Consider the following 22,498-nt stretch of genomic DNA (forward strand, 5'->3'; position numbering starts at 1 on the left):
AGTTCTGTGTTTTAGCTTTAGGAGTATGATCATTTTGCATTAATTTTTGAAGAAAGTAAGGTCTGTGTTTAGATACATTTTTTTTCATAAAATGTCCAGTTGTACCAGTACTATTTGTTTAAAAGATTGTCTTTTCTTTATTGTATTGTGTTTGCTCTTTTCTTAAAGATTAATTGCCAGTGTTTGTGTGCGTGTGTTTGTGTGTGTGTGTATGTATGTATATGTGTGTGTGTGTGTGTGTGTGTATTTCAGTTTTCTGTTTTGTTCAATTGCTGATCTGTTTGTCACTTCTTTCACCAATACCACATTGTCTTGATTACTATAATTTATTAATAAGATTTTGATTTGGCATTAAATTGACGGTATAGAGCAAATTGGGAAGAACTGACATCTCCACAATTTTGTCTTCTTATCCATGAACATGGACTATTTCCCCATTCATTTAGTTATTTTTTTCATATCTTTTATCTGAGCTCTGTAGTTTTCCTCATATATCTCTTGTACATATTTTATTAAATTTATACCTAAGTATTTAATTTTTAAGGGGTGCTAATGTAAATGGTATTGCATTTTAAATTTCAATTTTCACTTGTTAATTGGTGGTATGTAGTAAAATGATAGGATTCTGTATATTAACCTTGTATCCTACAACCTTGTTGTAGTATCTTATTAGTTTCAGGAGGCTTTTTTTTTTTTTTATTCTTTTGGAATTTCTACATAGATTATTGTGTCGTCTGTGAACAAAAGCAGTCTTATTACTTCCTTTTCAATCTATATAACTTTTATTTCCTTTTCTTGTCTATTGCATTATTTAAGACATCTAGTATGATGTTGAAAAGCAATGGTAAGAACAAACATCCTTGCTTTGTTCCTAATGTTAGTAGAAATGCTTCAAGATTCTCATCATTAAGCATGATGTTAGTTACAGGTTTTTGTAGATATTCTTTACCAAGTTGAAGAAATTCTCCTCTATTCCCAGTTTGCCGAGTTTTTATGGTGATTGGGTGTTGAAATTTGTCAAGTGCTTTTTCCGCATTTATTGATATGATCATGTGATTTTTCTTTAACCTGTTGATATGATGGATTACATTAATTGATTTTTGAGTACTGAACCGCCTTGGGATAAATTACATTTCATCAGAGTGTATAATACTTTTTTATGCATTGCAGATTCGATTTACCAGTATTTTGTTGAACACTTTTGCATCTATATTTATGAATAATATTGTTTTGTAGTTTTCTTACCTTGTAAATTTTTTTATTTTGTTTTAATTTTGGAAGTATGATAATGGTTGCTTCATAGAATAAGTACAGACATATATCCTCAGCTGGTATCTTCTGTAAGAGATTGTAGAGAATTAATATAATTTCTTCAATAATGTTTGGTAGATTCCATCAGTGAGATTTCTGTTTTGGAAGATTATCAATTATCAGTTCAATTTCTTTAATAGATATAGACCTATTCAGATTTTTCATTTTTTTTTCTGGTGTCACTTTTGGCAGATTGTGTCTTTCAAGAGATTTGTCCATTTCATCTAGGTTATCAGATTTGGGGGAATAGTGTTGTTCGTAATGTGCTTTCATTAACCTTTTGATTGTCAGTCATTGAATGCTTGTTATAGATAATTAATGCTTCAAGTTTTTTTTTTTAGTTAAAAATTTAATTTGATGTATAAATTTATACATATGGCAATTTAGTCAATGTATTATCTTTGTCATATCTTTAGAAGTATCCAAAATATCTTAGATACTAAAATTTTTATTTCACACATATTGGTTCGAGTTTAAATTTAGAAATATTTTACTAACATTGCCTTGGAATGAGAGTGTCAACCAATGTTGCCCAACAAAAAAATAAATTCACATAGAAATATAATTTCCAGTGGAAGTACCAATATAAGCTACATATACAATATAAGCTTTTATAGTTTATAAAAATTATAGTAAAATATAAAATATAAAAGAATGTTTTATTTGTAAAATCCACATTTAAAAAAGTAAAAAGAGACACATTAAACTAATTTTAGTAATATATTTTATTAAATTTAGATCCAAAATATTTCAACATGTAATCAGCGTAAAATTATTAATAAGATATTTTATATCCTTGTTTTCATACCAGGTTTTTGAAATCTAGTGTGTATTTTTTATATTCAGCACACCTCAATTTGGATTAGCCACATTTCAAATGCTTAATAGCTCCCATATTGGAGAACGCAGTTGTAGACTGTCTATAGTACAGTCAACTCTTTTTGCTTACTAAAAATACATATTCCTCGATCTTATGATCTTACCCCTCACTTATTATATCAGAAACTCTGAGGGAGGGTCTATTGGTGTGAAATTTAAAAATTTAAAGATTTCTCCCACTGGTTCTCCTGCATATTAACATTTAAGAAACATTTTACTTCTAAGGGGGGCAAATAATTAATCCCTCTCACTGCCTTACACACACACACACACACACACACACACACACACACACACTGTGTTAATCCTAGTGAATTCCTATTTTCCTGGAAGAAAGAGTAAATTGACTTTCTTCCTTCTCTCCTTTCTCAAACATATCGTGGTGAAAAACACACAAAAAAAGTGCTTTGCACAGTGATAAGAAAAGACAAGTAATCTGACAACTGATACATAAAAGAAATGCTAACAAATACTACTATCTTAGGTTAGTTTGAATTTTGAATAATTTGTAAGACTGTTTTATATGTTCAAAGTGTAAATTTCAAAATATACATCCATACGCGTTTTGATAGAAGAATATATGACAGGCATCAGATGGTTTCATTGGAGCGCTTTTGTATTTTAACACCAAAGAATTCAGTTTATGAGAGAATAGGTATCATAGCATACTGGTGGTTGAGAGTCTAGGGTTTGGTATCACATAGATCTAGGTTCAAGGTCTAGCTTCACTTTGCTTAGGCTTTAAAAGAAGGGTTTGTTTAATTAATTAAATACAAAGATGAGGACAGGCCGGGCAAGGAGAGAAGGGGTGTAACCCCAAAGCACAAGTTCCTTGACCCCCCCCCCCCACTCACAGGTAAATGGCCGGCACCAGGTTCCAATGACCGTCAGACCCCTTGGGCCAGAGCTCTGGACAGGGGCCAGGAACTAGAGCTCTCAGCTTCCTTGGCCCTCAGACCTGCAGCCCTAAGCCCCTGCTCGAGGTGTGTCTTTGGATAATACGGTTAATATGTCTGTGCTCTTCCCTGTAAAATGGGACTGTTGAGAGTCCTGACAGCCTAGGTATGATTGTAACAATAGCATGGGATAAAATGAAGATGTGCGCAGTGCCTAACATGGTGTAGTTCTTGGATGTTAGTGCATCGTCCGTGTTTTACCAGCCAGGGAGTGAGAATGTAAACCCTAATGCTCCTTATATGTGTACCTATTGTTTGAATGTAGTTGTTGGAGTTCAAATTCTGAGGACTTCTGCTGCATTGTGGCGCTGCTAAACTGCCACTCATCCTGAAGATGGGCAATGCTGTTCTGGTCAGTCAGTGGCTACTTAATGGGATTTACAATGGACAGAGATAATTTAACAGGCACAATTTATTAGACCCCCTTTTTTAGAGGGAAAGCATTTTCAGTCAATTTTATGCTTAAGGGTTCATGAGGCATTACTCAATACTTCCTAAAGGGGCTTGGGACACAGAGACATGGGAAGAATGGCCCTAATATTTTCTTTCACAAAGAGAATTATCACATCCCCAGAAGTGACAAATGGGAATGAAAGTGAAAGAAAAGAGTAAAAAACATTCTAATGTCTTAAAAGAATCATTCCATCATTCTTCTGGTGGCAGGCGACTTTTTACACACTTCTCTGGGTGAAGCAAATACAAACTGAATTTTTGTGTTAAATGTGTTTACTTTTGCATCCAAAGCAGGAACACAGACAGTGTGTTTCAATTAAAAGGAACCCTGGAGCAAAAATGTGTTACAGTCAGGGGTAGAAGCAGAGTGTGTCATTATCTTGTAGGCACAGCAGTCAAGATAATGAACAGCTAAGAAGACTGGACAATGGAAGGTGAAGTATGACTTGTCATGAAACTGTCAGTGGAATCCGAGCTCACTTTCCATTAGTAGGTGCCATGAAATTGTAGGGATGTTCTGAGTAGCTGGAGAGAAAACTAAAATAAAAGTGGCCTGATTGTACTTAGTCAGTTTAAGCCGAATTTAATATTTTGCCAGTGTTACTAAAAGCTTAAATCAGTGATTTTGATGCTTAATTCCTCCTATTCTGTGATTGATAGTCTGGATTTATCTTTTATTGCCTTGACCTTGAAACAGAGATTCCTCCTGTAAGTACATCTTCCTTTGAGGGGATGTTTTTGTTGTTGTTCTTGCTTTGTTCTTTAGTATGGAATGTAAGGTTCGTATAAGGTTTGGAATTCTGTCCCTGCTGAGGGTCGATAGGATATTTTATAAGTTACAGTGAGAGACGATGGGCTGCAGATGTATCCGGTTTGCATAAAAATGGATAGCTACTGAATGGGATCCAAGTGCTAACATCCCCCATGAATAAAGGCTAGATAGCAGAGAGGTCCAAAGAATGATAAAAGAGAATTACGTTGGATTTCAAATGAAAAATTCATTAGTACAATGTATCCAGGAAGATACACTGGGAAAAAACAAAAAACAAACATGTTTGGTGATCGAAGGGATCCAGGAATAGTAAGTATAACTATTTTGGTTCATTAATTTATTCATTGAACATGTATTGGATACGCACTTCATGCCTGGTATTGTTCAAGGTCCTGGAACAGGTGAATGACGTGCGAGGCCTCCACTCTGATGTAGGGAGAAAGAAAAGGGATGAAGAAACAAGTGAACAGAATAATTTCACATAGCAGTACGTAAGATGGGCAGAGTAGAACAGGGTATTACGGGAGAGTGACTGGGGATACAGGCCAGCTGTTTAATGACAACCTCTCAGAAGAGAAAGTATTTTCAGTGCAGAGGGAGAGAAAGCTACCAGCAGGGAGAAAATCTACACGGATTCAAATGTGGACAGAGGAAGGATGCCGAAAGAAGCTACAATCTTGTCCAGCTGCTTCCTTAAGGCTGAAATTCAGGCATCTTCCCCTAAACAAGTCAGAGTCCCACCCAGCCATTGACGTTGAGAGCTTTTATAGTCGGTCTAGTGGTGTCCCCCTTCCCAAATCCTCCACAAAGGTCCAATTGATGGATACTGTCATTTTCTGGAAAATTCCTCAAGGCTTTTCACTCTCTTTAGCGCTTTTATAAGAATGTCTCTGCCCTCACAATGTCAGCCCACCTTATGTCGGTTCCTAGAGCCACATGTTGACTCTCCAGAGAGAAAAACTTGTGTCTTACAGATTCCATATGTACCGAGCGCCCAGGGCCAGGCACAGGATCGACATACTGTAAAGGTTTTCAGCATCAAAGAAATAATGGGAAAGAAAGTCAAAGAGCTAAGCTGTTAAGTCACATTCTCATGAATAGTTCCTAAATATGCTTCTAGGAGCTGCCATGTTCTAGGTCTAGGATAAGTTGCTAAAAAATGAACGTTGGCATTTCAAAATTGCTGGGTCTCAACCTTGGAGACCCTTATTCAGTGGCTCTGAAGTGATACTGGTGCATTTTATTTTATTTTTTAAGTTTTTCAGTTGAAACTCATCAGTAAGCAGTTTTATAAATGCTACTGTGTTTCCCCGAAAATAAGACCTAGCCAGACCATCAGCTTGAATGCGTCTTTTGGAGCAAAAATTAATATAAAACCCGGTCTTATTTTAACTATAATATAAGACTGGGTCTTAAATAATATAATATAGTATAATATAATATAATATAATATAATACAATACCAGGTCTTATATTAATTTTTGCTCCAAAAGACGCATTTGAGCTGATGGTCCAGCTAGGTCTTCTTTTCGGGGAAACACGGTATTAGACTAAGGAGGAAGAAGGGAAGAAATTAAGATTTACTCTGTCTATGGGTGCCTTGACTTTTATCGTTCGTTTACTAATTTACTCTTTTAATAAGTGGTGTATTTGAATTGGAGCCAACAATCAAAATTGTTCTCATTGTATTTAAGAAGATAGCAGACAATATGAAGGTAAATTTTGTTGTTTAAATTCAAAATTCAGAAATTAAAAGGAGCAAGACACACGTCTTCCCTTTTTGAAATATGTGCAAAATCTTCCTGTCTGTCTCAACTCCCATCCCCACAGTGAAATCAGTTCCCTTAATTTCCAGAAAGTGAGACAAATGGAAGCATATTTAATAGTGTGTATGTTCACTTATTGAAAGCTTTGAAGAGTTAGGATTGTAGATTGGAATTCAACTTTCCCCCTATTGAATGTCAGCCTGGTGAGTTGCATCAATAACTGTGGTTGTATGTGAATGTAAATGGGGGACATCTGGCGCTATCAGGAGATCAAATGCTGGGAGTCTGCACGATGACTCTCATCTGTTTGTCACCCAGCAGGTGTAATGGATGGCAGGCAAGTTAATGTACAGATCTAATGTATCGAGGGGACAAGTTTCCCGTGCAGTTTTAAAGGATCACAGCTCAAAAGGATCACAGCCCCAGATCGGTATATGGGGATGGGGACGGGGACGGGGGCAGGTGGAGTGGATATTTCCCACTGCACCAATTTCTTTGGTCAAATTGCCGCTTTCTAGCCTACAGGCATTTCCCTTGTCCCATTTCAACAAACTTCCACAGCCCAATTTGTTATTCAAAAATTTATGGAATATGTATGTTAAAGTGAAAAGGGTACATTGTGCAGAAAAGGGAAGCAGCTTGTAAGCATATCATTATGTGTGAGCCATGGGGCCCACAGATGGCACTTCTACTCAGAAACGAGAGTGGTGCCAAAAGCTAAACTCTAAATACATTTAAATCACATATCTTTACTTAAAAATGGAGTATTTTGGAAAGAAAGGCAGATGATATTTAAGTACACAAGTGGTATTCTTTTGTTCCTCATAAAATAGAGCCCTTTACAAAAGTCGCTACCTTCTAAGTGTGCAGTAAGCCTTTGATTCTCAAATTCCCCACAGGATTTAGCCGCAGTTCAAGGCTCAGTTCTTAATAGGATTAGCCATTGAGGTAGTACCTTGCTAGGAGAACAACTCTTCAAGTGTCCTTACAGTTATTGAAAATTCAAGGATGTGTTTTGATTACTATATTCAATGCTAACTTTGTTTTGCACATTAGAAATAGTAACACAAAATTATCATGACATACGGGCTTCTTATTTTAATTGAAAGTAAATTTAGTTCTTAGACTGTGCCAATCTTTAATTAATTAGGGGGAGGGTAACGAACGGGAGGAAAGCATTTGTTTGCTACTTAATACAATGATTTTTCTGGGAATATTTTTTTTTTCATCTACCGTAATCATGCTGATTTGTTGTTTAGAGCGTGGTTATGTTTACTCTTAATGGAGAATTGATGTTTTAAAGGGTACAGTTCATGTTGGTGAGACTAACACAGTAAATAACCAGTTCGTTTTTATTTCTTCTTTTGGAAGAGTGGCATTGTTTTGCCTAATGCCATATATAATGAGTATTTCAGCTCTGAAATTGATTTTGAATGCGTACCCTTAATTTTATTGATAACGTTAGTTCTGACAGCAATACGATTAAAATAGGCATTATTTGTATTTAAAACATTTAGAATATAACCTTAACCTTTTATTTTAATATTCTAACATCTTCATCTGTTTAATGATTGTACTTTTGGAAAATCCACAAGTATAATTATATCTGTATGACATTTAGTATATAGAATCTTTAATTTTCAAAATATTGTGAACACATGTTATTTGCACATTTCTCTACCTCCTTCTCCACGCTTTTATTCTGAAAAGCTCAACATAGAATAAACTGCTTCAAATTCTAATGGCCTGTATTGAGTTGATGTGTATGTGTGTGAGGGAGAAAATGTGTGTGTGTGTGTGAGTATGTGCGTACCTGTGTGTGAAGAGAAGAAATATGAATTATTTTTAAAGGAATACAATTTCATTGTTTTCAGCCAAGTGCAAGTAAAACATAGTTATGACTGATTAAGAGCTGATAAACAGAAGTCCACTGGCAGGTATTCTTAATGCAGGTTGCATCAATTATGATTTTTAGTAAATTGATCATTTCAAACTGAGCATGGATAAAGCAAATTCAAAGGTTCTTCAAAAGTTTTTCTACACAGACTGGATAATTCTGCTGATTCCATTTTTTTTTTTTTTTTTTTTCCTTAATGTCCTACGCTGTCTTTACTTTGAAAATGTATCATAGACCAGCACTGGGCACAGTTCATATATTTGGAAACCAAATTCCTTATAGGCAGAGTGCTCTATGCTTTTCTCTCTGGCTTCCTTTGCTGTTGTATAGCTGTTGGTAGAATGCTGTGCTTATTCCATTTTCCAGGTCCTGCTTTCGCCAGCTGGGTTGGTTGATGGAAAGTTTTAGGTGGTTGTGTCACTTGCTCACTTGAAAAACCCTCCCTGGGTGGTGAGAATGAGTGAGCAGGAAAGAGGTTTGGCTGCCTCTAGTTGCCTCAACAACTAGATAATCTTTTGCGGGAGATTGTGGGCAATAGTTGGGGGGGGATCAGAGGAACAATTAAGTAGTGGACTCAGAAGTCAAATATGATAATTACTCTGTTACAAAACCAACTCAATAGGCTGCGGGTTTCGGTTAAGAAGAGACAGCTACTCCACACAGAGGTCAGACTTTTAGGATTTCAAAAACATTCTTGTTCCATGGGTCAGTTCTCCATCCACCCATATTTAAAAAGAGATGATGATACTTTTATAAAGCTCTTTGTATTTGTCAGTGCATATCAGAATCCCCCGGCATGTTTCGATGAAATTCAATCCCAAGCAACGTCTTTTGGCAAGTTTTTACTTTTTATTTGATAACTTCCAAATTTCTCAAAAGGACCCAAGTACATACCTCAAAGGAAAATAAACAATCAGCAAGGGAGTCACAGTTTCTGGTGAGACTTACAGGTTTCCGCTTATACCAATTTGTCTTGAAAATAGCATATCGTCACCAAAACGATTCAGCAAATAAAAACTGTCCTTATATGTATGACCTCGTACTCTTTTGACTTCACTCTAAGCTTCCATATGAGTACTATTTTATATACTTCAGCAAAAGCAAATGAACCTCAACTATCTAGGAATTAATTATAATTAGTGACTGATTTCATGTTTTCTTTCGCATTCCTTTTTATATGTGTCCCTCTGAAACAAACATTATTCTAGGCATGCAATGCACAATTATTAGTTCAAGTTGAAGTGATTCTGTATAAAATTGGCCTCATATTTATTCATTTAGAAAATGAGCAGGGAGAGAGTGCATATTTTATAAAACTCCAGTAATTTCTGTATCAGATAACTCTTAAGCAAAATAAGGTTCGACCCTTTCAAAATTGCTTAATGACTTGATATTACACAGAGAATCTTTTTACAATTCTATAGAATTTTTTTTGCTTCTATTGAAGCCTCTGAACATAAGCTTTGGATCACAGCTCCTGCATTTGAATGTTGAAAGTAGGATTGTGTTTTCTTTGGTTTGGTGCATCTTTATGATAGCAACCACATATTCTGAGCAAAATTGTTTCACAATTTGACAGATTATTGTGGAAATCTCTATATGTGAGAGAAGATAATTTAAATTAATTGAAATGTTATCGTAAAGAGTAAAAATTCAGAGAGTCTGTATAGTGAGAAAAAGCAACTTCTTCAGCCAGAAGTGGTTTTGGAGGGAATCAAATATATTATAAAAATAGAGATTTGCTATTTTTAATGTATTGTAAGCATACCTTGTTACTTTGGCTGCCCATAATTTCTTTGTCATGTTGGTCAGAGCCACCAAAGACCGTGGTCTGCTAATTAATCTCTAACGTGTATCCGACAGTTCTTTAATCTACTTGTCACAACCACCTTTGGGCTTTCAGATTCTTTGGGAGGCTTCTGGGACCTCTTGGTGTTTTGAAATTTTTTTCTCCTGGCTCCTTCCTCCCAAGATCTGATTTTACTAGCTTGGGGATATCAGTGAATTTCAAATAGCATTTGTGATTAGGCCTCTCTCTTGCTCTACTGTACAAATTTAACATTAAAAGCAGATAAAACGTGAGCTTCTCCTCCGCCCCGCAGCCTGAGGGTCACATCCACGTGGATTGGCCTCATGCTCCCCTCATGATAAAAGGAGTGAGGCGCATTGAACAACCGTAACTTCATTAGAGAGATGTCTTTGCATAAAACTGTCATCTTTTAGGGTATTTGTATTCAGTAGCTTTGCTGTTGTGTGACTTGTGGTGTGTCTTTCGGATGTGTGTTACCAGGTTGCACAATTTCAGGAGTTGGCTTGCAGCTTATACTTGAATGCACCTTTCTCAGCATCTGATAGGGGTCCTTATACAGTGTTAGTGGTGGAGCACAAGCATGCAGACCTGAACACAGAGACCTGTTTTCCTGAACTCCTCTCATCACCTAGAGAAGGGCTTGTTCAATAGAAGTATAATGTAAACCCAAAGTGTTATTTTAGTGGTGTTTTTTTAATAGGCATATTAAAAAGAAATCAGTGACATTAATTGATTGAATATGTTTTATTTAACTAACTATACCAAACATTATTTTTCAATATGTAATCAATATAAAATAGTATTGAGACATTTTATGTTTTTATAGGAAATCTGTGAAGCCAGGTATGTGTTCCACATGTCTCGCACATGTCAATAAAGATTAGCCACATTTTAAGTGCTCAGCAGCCAATAGCCATAGTGGCAGGTGGCTACTCTATTGGAACACATAAACTTAACACGTCAAGTAGTATCTGCTACATACCGTGTTTCCCCGAAAATAAGACCTAGCTGGACCATCAGCTCTAATGCGTCTTTTGGAGCAAAAATTAATATAAGACCCAGTATTGTATTATATTATATTACATTATATAAGACCCAGTCTTATATTATATTAAAGTAAGACCGTGTGTTATATTAATTTTTGCTCCAAAAGACGCATTAGGGCTGATGGTCTGGCTAGGTCTTATTTTCGGGGGCACACGGTAGTTACTACTCAATTCAATATCTGTCAAATAAATAAGTGAATGATACTAGTTGACTGGTTTTAGTATATCCAGATAATTTTCTGCCTTATGAAATTATTTTCTTGCATGTCCAGATATCTCCATATCATATTTCCTTATTAAGTAATAGAGATATCTTTCATTTGGACTTAGAATATTCCTTTTCTGAAGAAGGCAGAAGTTCCCAAACTGTTATATGAGTAGTAGAATGCAAAATGGCTTGAGTGCTCTGAAATTCATTCATTTGAACTCATTGTTTCACTTTTTTCTGCTGTGTGGAATGAAACTCATGTGCTCATATTTTATGTCTGTGAAATCTTTATTCATTAGAAAGAAGTCAATTAATTTGCATTTACTAATCTCCCATTCCTTACACTGTAATATCATTCTCTTTATATCTAAAGGGAAAATTGTTAATATTTCTTTAAGCCTATAAACTTAATTTCCATTAAGGGAACTGGTAGCTTGAATGAATATAACAATATTTTGTAAGTTGTATTCCTGTTGTCTGGCTTTTTATAGGTTTGTCTATGTCACTTCGTTTTGTTGCATTTGTGTAAAATATGTTGTGTGGTATTTGCTTATTTATTTATTTTTTTGATTTATATGGAAAAGTCCCCCTAAAAGATGCAAACTTATGTATCCCTAAATTATCCCTATGTATCAATAATATTTAATTGATTTAGATTGCTCATTTTATAATATTTCTAAATAGGACATTTACATTTCTCAAATTTCCTATGAACATTAAATGAAAAGTTAAAATAATTTGACCGTGTCAGAAGGGGACCCAGATTAACTGCCATCACTAATCTAGAATGTATATGTCTATTATAGGAAACGGTTTGGAATAAAAATAGATGTATGGCGTTGTCTTGTTTATGCACAATTCTCTCTATTCAAGGTGAATATATTTAGAGAAAGATGACTAGTAGAAAGACGCTCACCAAAATGTAAGCAGTGGTTATCACTGCCTGACATGCTCCCGAATAACTTTTGTGCTCTTTGATTTTCTTTAACTGTGCCATTTTATTTTACAATAATGCTATAAAAGAATATTCAAAAATAAATAAGAACAGATAGCTCTCATTGTAGTTATATAAAATCCCACGTACAAAATATGACAGAAATGTGTATTCCAGGAAAAAATATATAAAGATTGGATTTGTTTAGTTGTATTATAATTTAATTAATAAGGCATTTAATTTCACTCAATATATAAGCTTTATCTGATACATCCTAATGAAGGTGAAAACTTAATAAATGATAACATTTAGTAAACGGATTGCCTTAAAGCATCATTTGTTATGGAATATTTCATGACTGAGATACACTGGTCAAAAAATCATTTCCATTTATTCACTGAAAAGGTATTCATAATGCATATACTATGGGGTGAGTTTAATACTTTAGAGATTAGTACATTTTTCTGTAATTCTATTTCACTAATAAAAATAATAGTAGTTAACATTTACTGTGCACCAGTTGTTGTGTTAAATAAATTATCTATGTGATCTTCACAACAACTCTATGAGTTAGATATTACTAGTATTACCCCTATTGTACCCAAGAAGCATCTAAGGAACATAGAGGATTATAAACTGTCTTTAGATCCATGGCTATGACGTGTCTTTATCACATGCTGAACTAGGGAGCCCAGTGATTTCATCATTATGCTGTATTGAGTATAATATGTATACTGACCATGCCTGTTTCGTTTTACATTCTAGCAGCAGGCTTTTCAATTTATAATTAACATGGTAGAAAATAACAAAGCAAGTAACATTTTCTGTTGCCTAAAATTCACAGCTGTCTTATTATAGTTTTCTTCTTATTATAGAAGATTCTTAACTTACCTTTAAAATAAATTTGGGATCGAGCTGAGACAAATATCTTACTCAAGTGCGGGCTTACGTGCAGGTCCAAAGGCGAGGGGCAGTGACTTGCCCAAAGCTGCACAACCAGTCAGTGATGAGGCATACAAGCCCCATGTACTTCTGTTGAGGTTACTTTTATGACTTTGTTCTATTCCTAATTTTAAAAATAATTTCTACATTCAACCCAGTGGTGAATCTTCTTCAAAATATCCTTGCTAAAATTTCATTTCATATTAAGATTGTTAAATTGTGGCTTTTAATAGCATTAAAAACTAATAGTCAAGAGAGATTAAAGGACCGGAATTATACAAGTGAGTAAACAGACTTGATTATAAGGACACCTAATTATTACAAGGTAGGATATAATTAAGTGCTAAAGTTGTGTGATACAAAGACAATAAAGGCTGCAGAGTTTCTAAGGAGGAAATCAAAGAACCATATTTCTTTGCTGGGTTCTGATTACCAAGTTGAAAACTTGAGAAAAGTAAAACAAAATAAAAACAAAGAAAGTTTACATGAGGTCTTATAATTCTGTTTAGTCTTGTCAATTTGTCTTTTAAAGACACAGAGTCTGGATAAGACAGTTCTCCATCTACCATTCCCTTCTAATCAGATTATTAAGGTATCATAATAAGTAAGATAGAGCAAGGAAAGCAGAAACTGTGATCAACATTTGCTGTATGCTTACTGTGTGCCAGAAACCTTTTCTTATTACTCAATCTTGTGTGGTACGTAGGTATTTTGCCCTCCTCCCATTTTTCAGATAAGAAGACTGAGGCTGTGAGGGTCTGTGGAACCTTGCATGAAGTTGTAGTTACTAGTGATAGAGACACAGTTCACATTCAGGTCTGCTGTGATTGAAATTCCATGCTCTCCATTGCATCGTGACAAGCCCTCTTACTTGTCGGGAAGACACTAGCACCCAATATTGATTTCACGTGACCAGAGATCTTTGTAGAGGGCACACAGGCTTTTCAGAGTGGTCCGGGAAGATAGAACCATCAGTATGAAAACACTGCTTGCCCCTGTGAGGCGTGTGACTAAGTAAGTGTTCTAGCCCGCTGTGGCCGTTCACAGGAACTGGCGATGGATCAGCCAAACTGGCACCTCTTCAGCTCGTCAGAGCATCTTACACTCTGTCTGGGAATGCTGATAGACGAAGGGCTTCTCTTTACATGTGGACTTAGGCAAAACTGGGAAATTAGAGCTATTTGTTTTCAATATGTGTCACTCCTTCTCTGTTAGGACTTTCTCTTTTTGAACTAACACCAATCCCTCTGCGAACTTAGGAAATCACACTTTGCCTCACTGCCCAGTCTTCTGGCCAGAGGAGAAGAGAACCTAATGAATAACAAATGTCTCATTGTGGATTCATTTAATCATTTAATGGTTAGACTTTTTCCTTTTTCTTTTTTGGAGGGTGGGGGTTTGCATTTTTCTAAAGAATCAATCATTAGGAGATGAGCCCAAAATCTGTTGATGACATTTCAGACATGTGTCATTGGAATGGTGGTACCACTGACAATAATGACAGTGCATAGGAATTGAAGGAGTATGCGTCAGGCACTGTACTATGTGCTTTTGATAGAGTTTTGTTTATTTTTCACAATATTTCTATGAAATAAGTGCTATTATATCTCCATTTTTCGGTGGTGAACGCTTAGGCCATTTGCCCAAAACAAGTTGTGTTGGGGTCAGTGGGACTTTTCTGATACATAATATACCCCCACTTCCTGTTGACAATGGTACTAAAGAGCAAGTATTTGAATTTAAACGTCAGCAAAATGATGCTCAAATTGTATGGATGAGCGAACTGTAAATTTTAAGATGAAGTAAATCAATTTGGAAATGCGAAGCACAAACTTAAAATCTGTATATTTCTAGAAAGATGCATTTAAACTATCCTCCCATTCTAATACCATGCATTTAAGTGTTTATTTTATAAACAGCAATACATTTGAAGGATAACAAATGGGTATACTGTGTGGTAATTTTGTATCTTAATGGTAATGGTGTGCCATAGTTAAAGTGACTGAACTAATTAGTATGTTTGATACCATATTTTACATGCCTCTATTGAAAGGAATTTTAAAGGGTAAGGTGTGCAATTTAGCTCATTTAGCCCCAATCTCAACTTTCCTCCATTTTGAAGATGGATGGTTTTTATTTGCATTTTTATGCTTTTTGTGTGTTTTGTTTGATGTGCTCATTTGAATCTTATCTATTTTCTTTTTTTCTTTCCAACAGTTACATCCAGCTTTTTACTGCCTAGCAGTCTGGGGCTTGCTTTGTCACTGGCTTTTCTGTGGAGCACTCCTGAAAAGCTCACCGAATTGTGCATCGCTGATCCACGCTTTTGGTGAGTGGAGTCAGAGCTACAAGTTTGCGTTTTGCTCTGCCTCAAGCTGTGTTTGCATTGGTGACCAAGGTGCTTTCAGATGGAACACGAAATAGGGCTTTTCCAGGTCTGTGTTGGAAAGTTGGCTTCCCCCCTCTCCCCGCTTCCCGCCCACCCCACCCCCACCGCCGGCTTTTTTCCTTATGGACAAAAGTAATTTACATTGTTATTTTCTGTCTCTGAAATCTGCTATTGTGTCTCCGCATCGCAGACTCAATAGAATGACTACCATTCTTCAGTCGTGTATCTGCCTCTCTTCTACCTGGATGGGTCCCCTTCCAGTCCCCTTCCTCATCCCCCGGTCTCCACAAATAATTAGACCAGCACACTTTTCTTATTTTCTCTGTACACATGGGCATAAAAGATGATGATTGGGATTAGTTGGACCACATAGCATCTCCTTGTAGGGTGTAAAGACCATTGGGATGGAAAAGCCTGGCCACCTTGATCTGTTTAATGTGGTTAGTGTGTACAAGCAAAAAGGAAAAAGGAAGCTGGCGAGCCTTTCTTAAGAGCCTCGTAAAGTCCTCTGATCTGGCATCCTCAATATACTGCTACAGCATCTAGCACCATATATCAAATGTCTTCCTAAGTCTCTTTCTTGGGCCTCTTATATCCATTTTTCTCTAGTCTTTTGCTTTTTAGAGCTTGCTTTTATATGTTTTACAAGTCAGATCCTACCAAGATGGCTCCCTTTTGGGTGGGGCAATTAAAAGGTTCTGTGAAGACGGGTAATGCATTACACAATTCTAATTTGGAGATGAGCGATCTGACTTCACTAAAATCCTACTCAGAGCATAATTTTAGTAATCTGAGTATGTAATTTGACTTTGTGGGCTAGGATAAGGTATGAGAGGAGACATGATAGAGACTCATGAGTGATTAGATGGATAAATGGAAAAGGTATCTGAATCGATGCTTTTTCACTTCCTTTATTATTGCTAGCAGAAGTTTTTTTCTGTCCAAATGAGGCTATGAGTGAAAAGTAGGTCTTAGGTGGCTGTGGGGATGAGAATGGCTTTAAGGGAAGGGGTGACAATGTGAATACCCTCATGAAAAAGGTGGGCATATTGTACACATCAGATAGCCTGGTTGGAACCGTCCGTTTAGAAAGTACTTAGGGAGCAGATAATCTGATGCCTGAATGGGAATCTCATGGAGCTGTCCTGACAATCAAAGTAGATGATGCAATAAGTTACTTATCCTGGTAGTTGGATACACAGTCAGAGATAAATGAATGTCATCAGCAGTTCTAGCTCCATTGCGCTGGCGAAGAAACTGGAATTCAGGCAACTTGTTTGAAATCTCCCTGTCCAGCACAGTTAGCTTCCCACAGTTTTTCTTGCTGTCCCCATATGCTTTCTTAGTGTGTGGTCTGAGTGGGGAGAATCTTCTCTTAGAGCGGTAGTGGTTTCTTTTTGGATTCGATTTTGCTTTGATTCTGAGACAGGGCATTCAAGTGAATAATGCTCAGTACACCTTACCTTTCTCGAAAGCGTGGGTGTTTCTAGTGTGTTGGTGTTTAGAATCAAACTGGGATGTGTCCGGAAAGCTGGAGTTTACTGAAAATACCTTTGACTTCAAGGTTGCTAGTGAACAAAGCAGAACAAATGCCATGCTCTCCCAGGAACATCCCCCGGTACCATGTTCTGTCTTGGAAGTGTGGGACCATTGTTGTTTTTTCTTTTCTTTCTTCTTCTTTTTTTTTTTCCCTTAAGGAAATATCACCGTGTACTTAGGAAATCCATTATAAATGTAGAGTTGTCAATTTTGGAACAAATAGGAGTGCGTATGGTGAAACAGACCTAAGATTCTGGCATATGCTAGGCTAGCCCATCTGTCCTCTCCTAGAGCAAGTGACAGATCAGAAAACTGCAGTTAGAGGAGGTGAGTTTGATGGGACAGGACCTGGAAGCAAGAAGCCTGCCATGGGGAATGTGGCCTGTGTTTTGGATTCCTACAGGAGTTTCCTGACCTTGCTAGACCCAACAGTCATCCACTGTTTTTCCTCTTTTGTGCTCACCATCCTCATCGTATCTAACCTGTGGCTCAGTTTTCTGATACAGGTGGGTCTTTGGTACCTGGTAGTCAGGAAAGCAGGGAAACAATAATGAGTAGTATGTGGATGTGTGGAAAGGCTACCGGGTCTTGGGAACGTGTATAATCATACAAGCACGCTGCCTAACACGCTGCCTAACACGCTGGCCTGGAAATGGAAGTTTTCTCAATGCTCTCATTATGTTGTGTTGTCGTTCAGTTAGGGCCGTACTTTGATAATTTGCTTCTGGCACCGAGTATGTTTTACATTTTGTCTAAATAACAAGACAGTCAGTCAGTTAGGCAGGGCTTGGCTCGCAGAAAGCTACTACCAACTTTTAGAAGTTCTTTGTGCTAACTGTCTGGCATTATATTTTACTTTCTATTGAACTTGTTTTCCAGAAATACCTACCTACTTTGAAAAGGACTCTGCAAGGCTTCTGCCCTCCGCTATTCGTTTAGAGGGTAATTTTTCAGCTCTAATAGAATAAATGACACTGGCTTTACCAGGCAATAGGAGGCTTTCTAAACATAAGCTAGTGTTTTCCCAGATTGTTAGTTTCCTCCCAGACCACCTCTGGCCTTTTCCTTTTCATTTAGGCTTATGCCTGACGTTTTAAATACTACTCTCTTTGCTCATAAGAAGCAGTATCCTATGGTATACAGCTTTTCCGGCCAGGGATCTACCTTAAACATTTCTATGGTACTTCTTTTGCTTAATTGGAAGTAGTGCATAAAATGGTTTTTCCTTCCTGTTGGATTCATAGAAAATACTAGATTTAAATGTAGATTTCCATTGTTCTAGGGCAGTCATATCTGTTTTCAGCCATACTAGGATGACACGCAAGATGTGAGTCTGTCCTCACTAAAAAAAGTATACTTTTTGACTATTTTTCACTAAATGATGGACATAAAAGAGAAACTTTAAAATCGCAGAAAAAAATAAAATCCTGATACTTTGAAAGATTGCCTTTGATAAGGGTGAAACAGAATGGATGTTTTTTGATTTCTGATATTATTAAATTGAAACCCTACGTTAGTTAGACATTTTGGGAAAATCAACAGACCTACGTGAAGGCCGTGTTTTCAGGAGCACATCCCTCAATGCGTGATGTGTGGATTTAATTCCCTGTCATTAGACTAGAAGCTGACATTTTTCACTTTCATTCCATTTAAAAAGTTCATAGCAATTAATATGTGCTTAACATAGAAATGACCAAGTCTCTTTAAAAAATAAGATTAACACAATTTTTCTGTTTTAAGATCCACTTCTGTACAGAATTGTACACCTGAAATCTATGTAATTTTACTAACAATTGTCACCCCAATAAATTAAAAAAAAAAGGTCCACTTCTATGTAAGAACTGGAATTATTAACATCCTATTGAAAGTATGACACTGAGCTTTTTTTTGTCCTTCTCTTTTTTTTTTTTTTTTGCCAGCACATAAACACCCTTTAATACTCAATGGCTAACCTTTAAGATGAGTGCCTATTGAGATTTTTTTCCCCTTTCCTACACTACATGCCTGAGTTCTCTCTTAATATTATGAGATTTACAACTCGTTTTCTTTAAATATTTCACATTCTCTCACATAGAGCCATGCGATACTATACATCTCAAAAAATATTGTCTTGGAAATGTAAAGAATAAAATAGAACTTATGTAAGTAGAACTAATATATGGTGCTTTAATACAACAATGTATGAAGGGAATAAAAGGTAGAAAGGGATATTATTAATACATACCATATGCCACTTTTAAATTTTATTACTTTTAAACATCAATTAGTTATTTAACCATAAAACAAAATCATCTTTAATCCTGAAAACTGAGGACCTGAGAGGTGAAATGTCTTGCTAAAGTTTGCCCACTTAAGGAGGGAGAAGCACCATACTTTTTAGTACAAACTGTTAGTACAGATATTGATCCACTTGCTAAAATTTATTGGACAAGAAAAAGTAGGGGATTGTTCTAAGAAAGACATACATTTTATTATGAAGACTGTTATCTGATAAACTATGATCTAGTAAAGTCACTAGTTTATAAAAAAACAGCTGGACCCAAATCGTGTTTCTGGCAGACAGAATAAGTGAAAGTTACTTGCTACCTGCTCAGATGGCTAAAGATTTTACTAATATTTGTGGAAAAGAATTTTAAGATTTTTCATTCACTTAATTTTCAAATAGCCTCTCTCTCTGTCTCTCTCTGTCTCTCTGTCTCTCTCTCTCTCTCTCTCATAAGAATTCCCTTCCTAAAGTTTGCATTTCAGGAGATGGCTCTGGATTCCTAGAGAAGACAAGGTAAAACATCTCAAAGACAGAGAGACAGGATGTAAGCTTTTCTAAGAAGGGATTTTGGGTTTTAAATCTAAGTCTTTTACGATATCTAAAAGCCTTTTGAGATCAACAGATGAGGATTTGAGGATTCGTAAAAGAGTAAGTGGGCGTTGAATTGTTACTAGACTTGCAATGCTATTCTGATAAAGACTTGATTTGTAAGACAAGTACATTGGTTTTTAATTCCATGTTTCCCTGAAAATAAGACCTAGCCGGACAATTAGCTCTAATGTGTCTTTCGGAGCAAAAATTAATATAAGATCCGGTCTTATATTTTATTGTATTATAAGATCCGGTGTTATAGTACAGTAAAATAAGACCAGGTCTTATATTAATTTTTGCTCCAAAAGATGCATTAGAGCTGATTGTCCAGCTAGGTCTTATTTTCGGGGAAACACGGTTCCACAAAGAATTGGGTTGCATCCTGCATGAGATCCAGAAGCTGACCCAGCCGTCCAACTATATTATCCTCAGTTTGCTTCTGTATGTCAAGGAGAAGATCTCCAACTAGGATGGAAGTCAAAATATTCCTGTATTAAAGATTTAGAGTTGTGTTTCTTTGGAATGTTTTAGTAAATCCTACCACAGTGGCTTCATAATGTTTTTCTTTCCCTCTGGGCACAGAGTTTCATTTCAGCTGTGGGAGAGGCATTTAAAAAAAGTTCCTATCAAGCTCTGCATATCAGCTTCCAGTTTGGCCTATTCTGACCATAGAGCTAGTTAAAAACAAAAACAGAAGCAAAAACCAAAAAGCAATCTTTCTGAATACCTTGTCAGGTTTTAGCCAAGATAAACAGTAAATATTCCTGGCATTACCAAATAACCCCATGGACACAAGAGGGGTCCCCAAAGAGGGTGCAAAGATCTGGAGCCTCCTAAGATCTGGAGCAACTCCCAAAGATAATGAAAATAAAGACTCAGACAATTCCCTTGAAAGCTGTCCACTTAGATGCAAATGGGTTGCAACTCACATTTCTATTCCACCATATTCTTGGGGCCTCCAACCTGACAGTTGCCAAGCCAAATTATCAGGACACAAAATGAGGCAAACAAGGGGCAAATAGCTGGGAGAGAAGTGATTGATATTCAATGTTTTTTGCCTGTCATTCTGAATTTGGAAAGGAAGGGACTACTTGAAATTTTTCCTTTGTCCTTTGAATAGGTACCACATGGCTAGAGATAGGGAGAGCTACTTTGGTAAGAATTTTCCCCCTTTGTCAGCTTTTGCCAGTTTCTCCAGGATACGGTCTAGGGTCTGAAGTGAGTGGGGTGTCCCAGTGGGTCTCATCCTGGATATCAGAAATTATAGAGGCAAGAAATTCATTTCCCCTTTACGCTTTTAGTGAGTGCCTGGCCAAAGGCACCTGATAAATGGATAAACTTGTCTAAGATAGTTAAAAGTTCTCAGCTGTGCCATCTGTGATTCAAGATTATCTTTGGTAAGGTTCACCTGCTTCTTCAGCCTTACAACAAAATTGTATTCACCTGAGACCTCAGCGCGACCCCGGTTTGACTCGAGACCCAGTCTGACTCCTGACCCTGTCCAGTTTCCAAGTTAGACCCAGTCTGACACCATTCGTTTTCAGACTCAGTCCGGAAAAGCAATGCTCCAGGAAAGCCTGAAAGCTAGTTCGTAATGGGAAAGCTGTGGGGCTAGAATGCGGCATCTGAGAGGAACTTAGCAACCACGCCCAGCGCAGAGAGAAAGCGGTGAGCCCAAGGGGCTCCACAGGTACCTATTTTTGGTTGGTTGTTGCTCCTGGGGTCTGTTGGAGTCTCCTTCGGTTTCAGAACTGTTAAAAAAAAAAAAAAATGAACAGAGGCCTGTTAAACATTTTAAGAGTTCATTTGAGCAAAAATGGATTCTAATTGGGCAGCGTCAAAGCGAAAGTGGTTAGAAGTGGTCCACCGACAGGAGCATGGGGAGAGATTTTTATGAGACAAGTCAGAAGCAGATTAAGAAGATCTTTAAGTGGCTGTAGCTTAGAGCATAGCTGGATTTTCTGGGGATGGTTGTCCTTAGTGTTTTGACTTTGCAACCTTGAGGCATTTGCAGGCTTAGATTTTGGTTTGCATGGGTAGGCCGCCACAGCGTTGGGGCACATGGTCTAATGGCCTCATTGGGTATTTAATTTGACATTGGTTATCTTCCATATGCAGTGTCTTTCATTTGGAAGTCATTTTTTAAGTTGAGCGGAAGGTAGCGTATCTCAAGGACTGATATTTTCTGTTGAGGACTGAGCAACATGTTTTAAGAAGTCCATAAAGTGTACGTTACCAGTGCTGACCTTCTAGGCAAATTTTCAAAGATTACAAAAAAAAAGTTAATTGTCCTTGGTATTGGTAAACATGTGGTGTGAAGGGTTACCAGCCACTGTCTATGGGAGTGACTAGTGCTGGGGATCTTAAAAGGCTTATAACTTTTGAACCTGTTATTACATATTTATCATTATATGCTAAGGATCATTACTGGACAGAAAGATGCATCTGGAAGGATGCTGTTCCCTTATGAACCATTTAAAATAAGTTCAATTTGAAAGCAACCTAAATGTGTACCAGTAAGAGTTTGACTAAATAATGACATCAAAATGTTGAAGTACTATGTAGCCCTAAAAAGTTTATCTTCTTAAAAGAATACACAAGAATGTGGAAATACTGTTTGCACAAAAGTATATGTAGCCTGATCCTAGTACACTTAGTTTTAAAATGTATGAAATAATATTAAGGAAAAGGTGAGAGAGACATACTAAGATATGTTAATAGCGGTTGTTTCCAAGACGA

General features: G+C 36.7%; 1 protein-coding gene across 1 annotated transcript in view; it reads left to right on the top strand.

Moving 5' to 3' along the window:
- Positions 1 to 22,498, top strand: part of TENM2 (teneurin transmembrane protein 2) — a 1,147,948-nt gene that overhangs the window by 74,129 nt on the left and 1,051,321 nt on the right. The window contains exon 2 of the mRNA XM_033096732.1: positions 15,192 to 15,303. The gene's annotated coding sequence lies outside the window, so the exon portion shown is untranslated. The remainder of the gene's footprint in view (positions 1 to 15,191; positions 15,304 to 22,498) is intronic.

The sequence above is a fragment of the Rhinolophus ferrumequinum genome, chromosome 24, assembly GCF_004115265.2.
Source record: "Rhinolophus ferrumequinum isolate MPI-CBG mRhiFer1 chromosome 24, mRhiFer1_v1.p, whole genome shotgun sequence".
Taxonomy (NCBI): Eukaryota; Metazoa; Chordata; class Mammalia; order Chiroptera; family Rhinolophidae; genus Rhinolophus; species Rhinolophus ferrumequinum.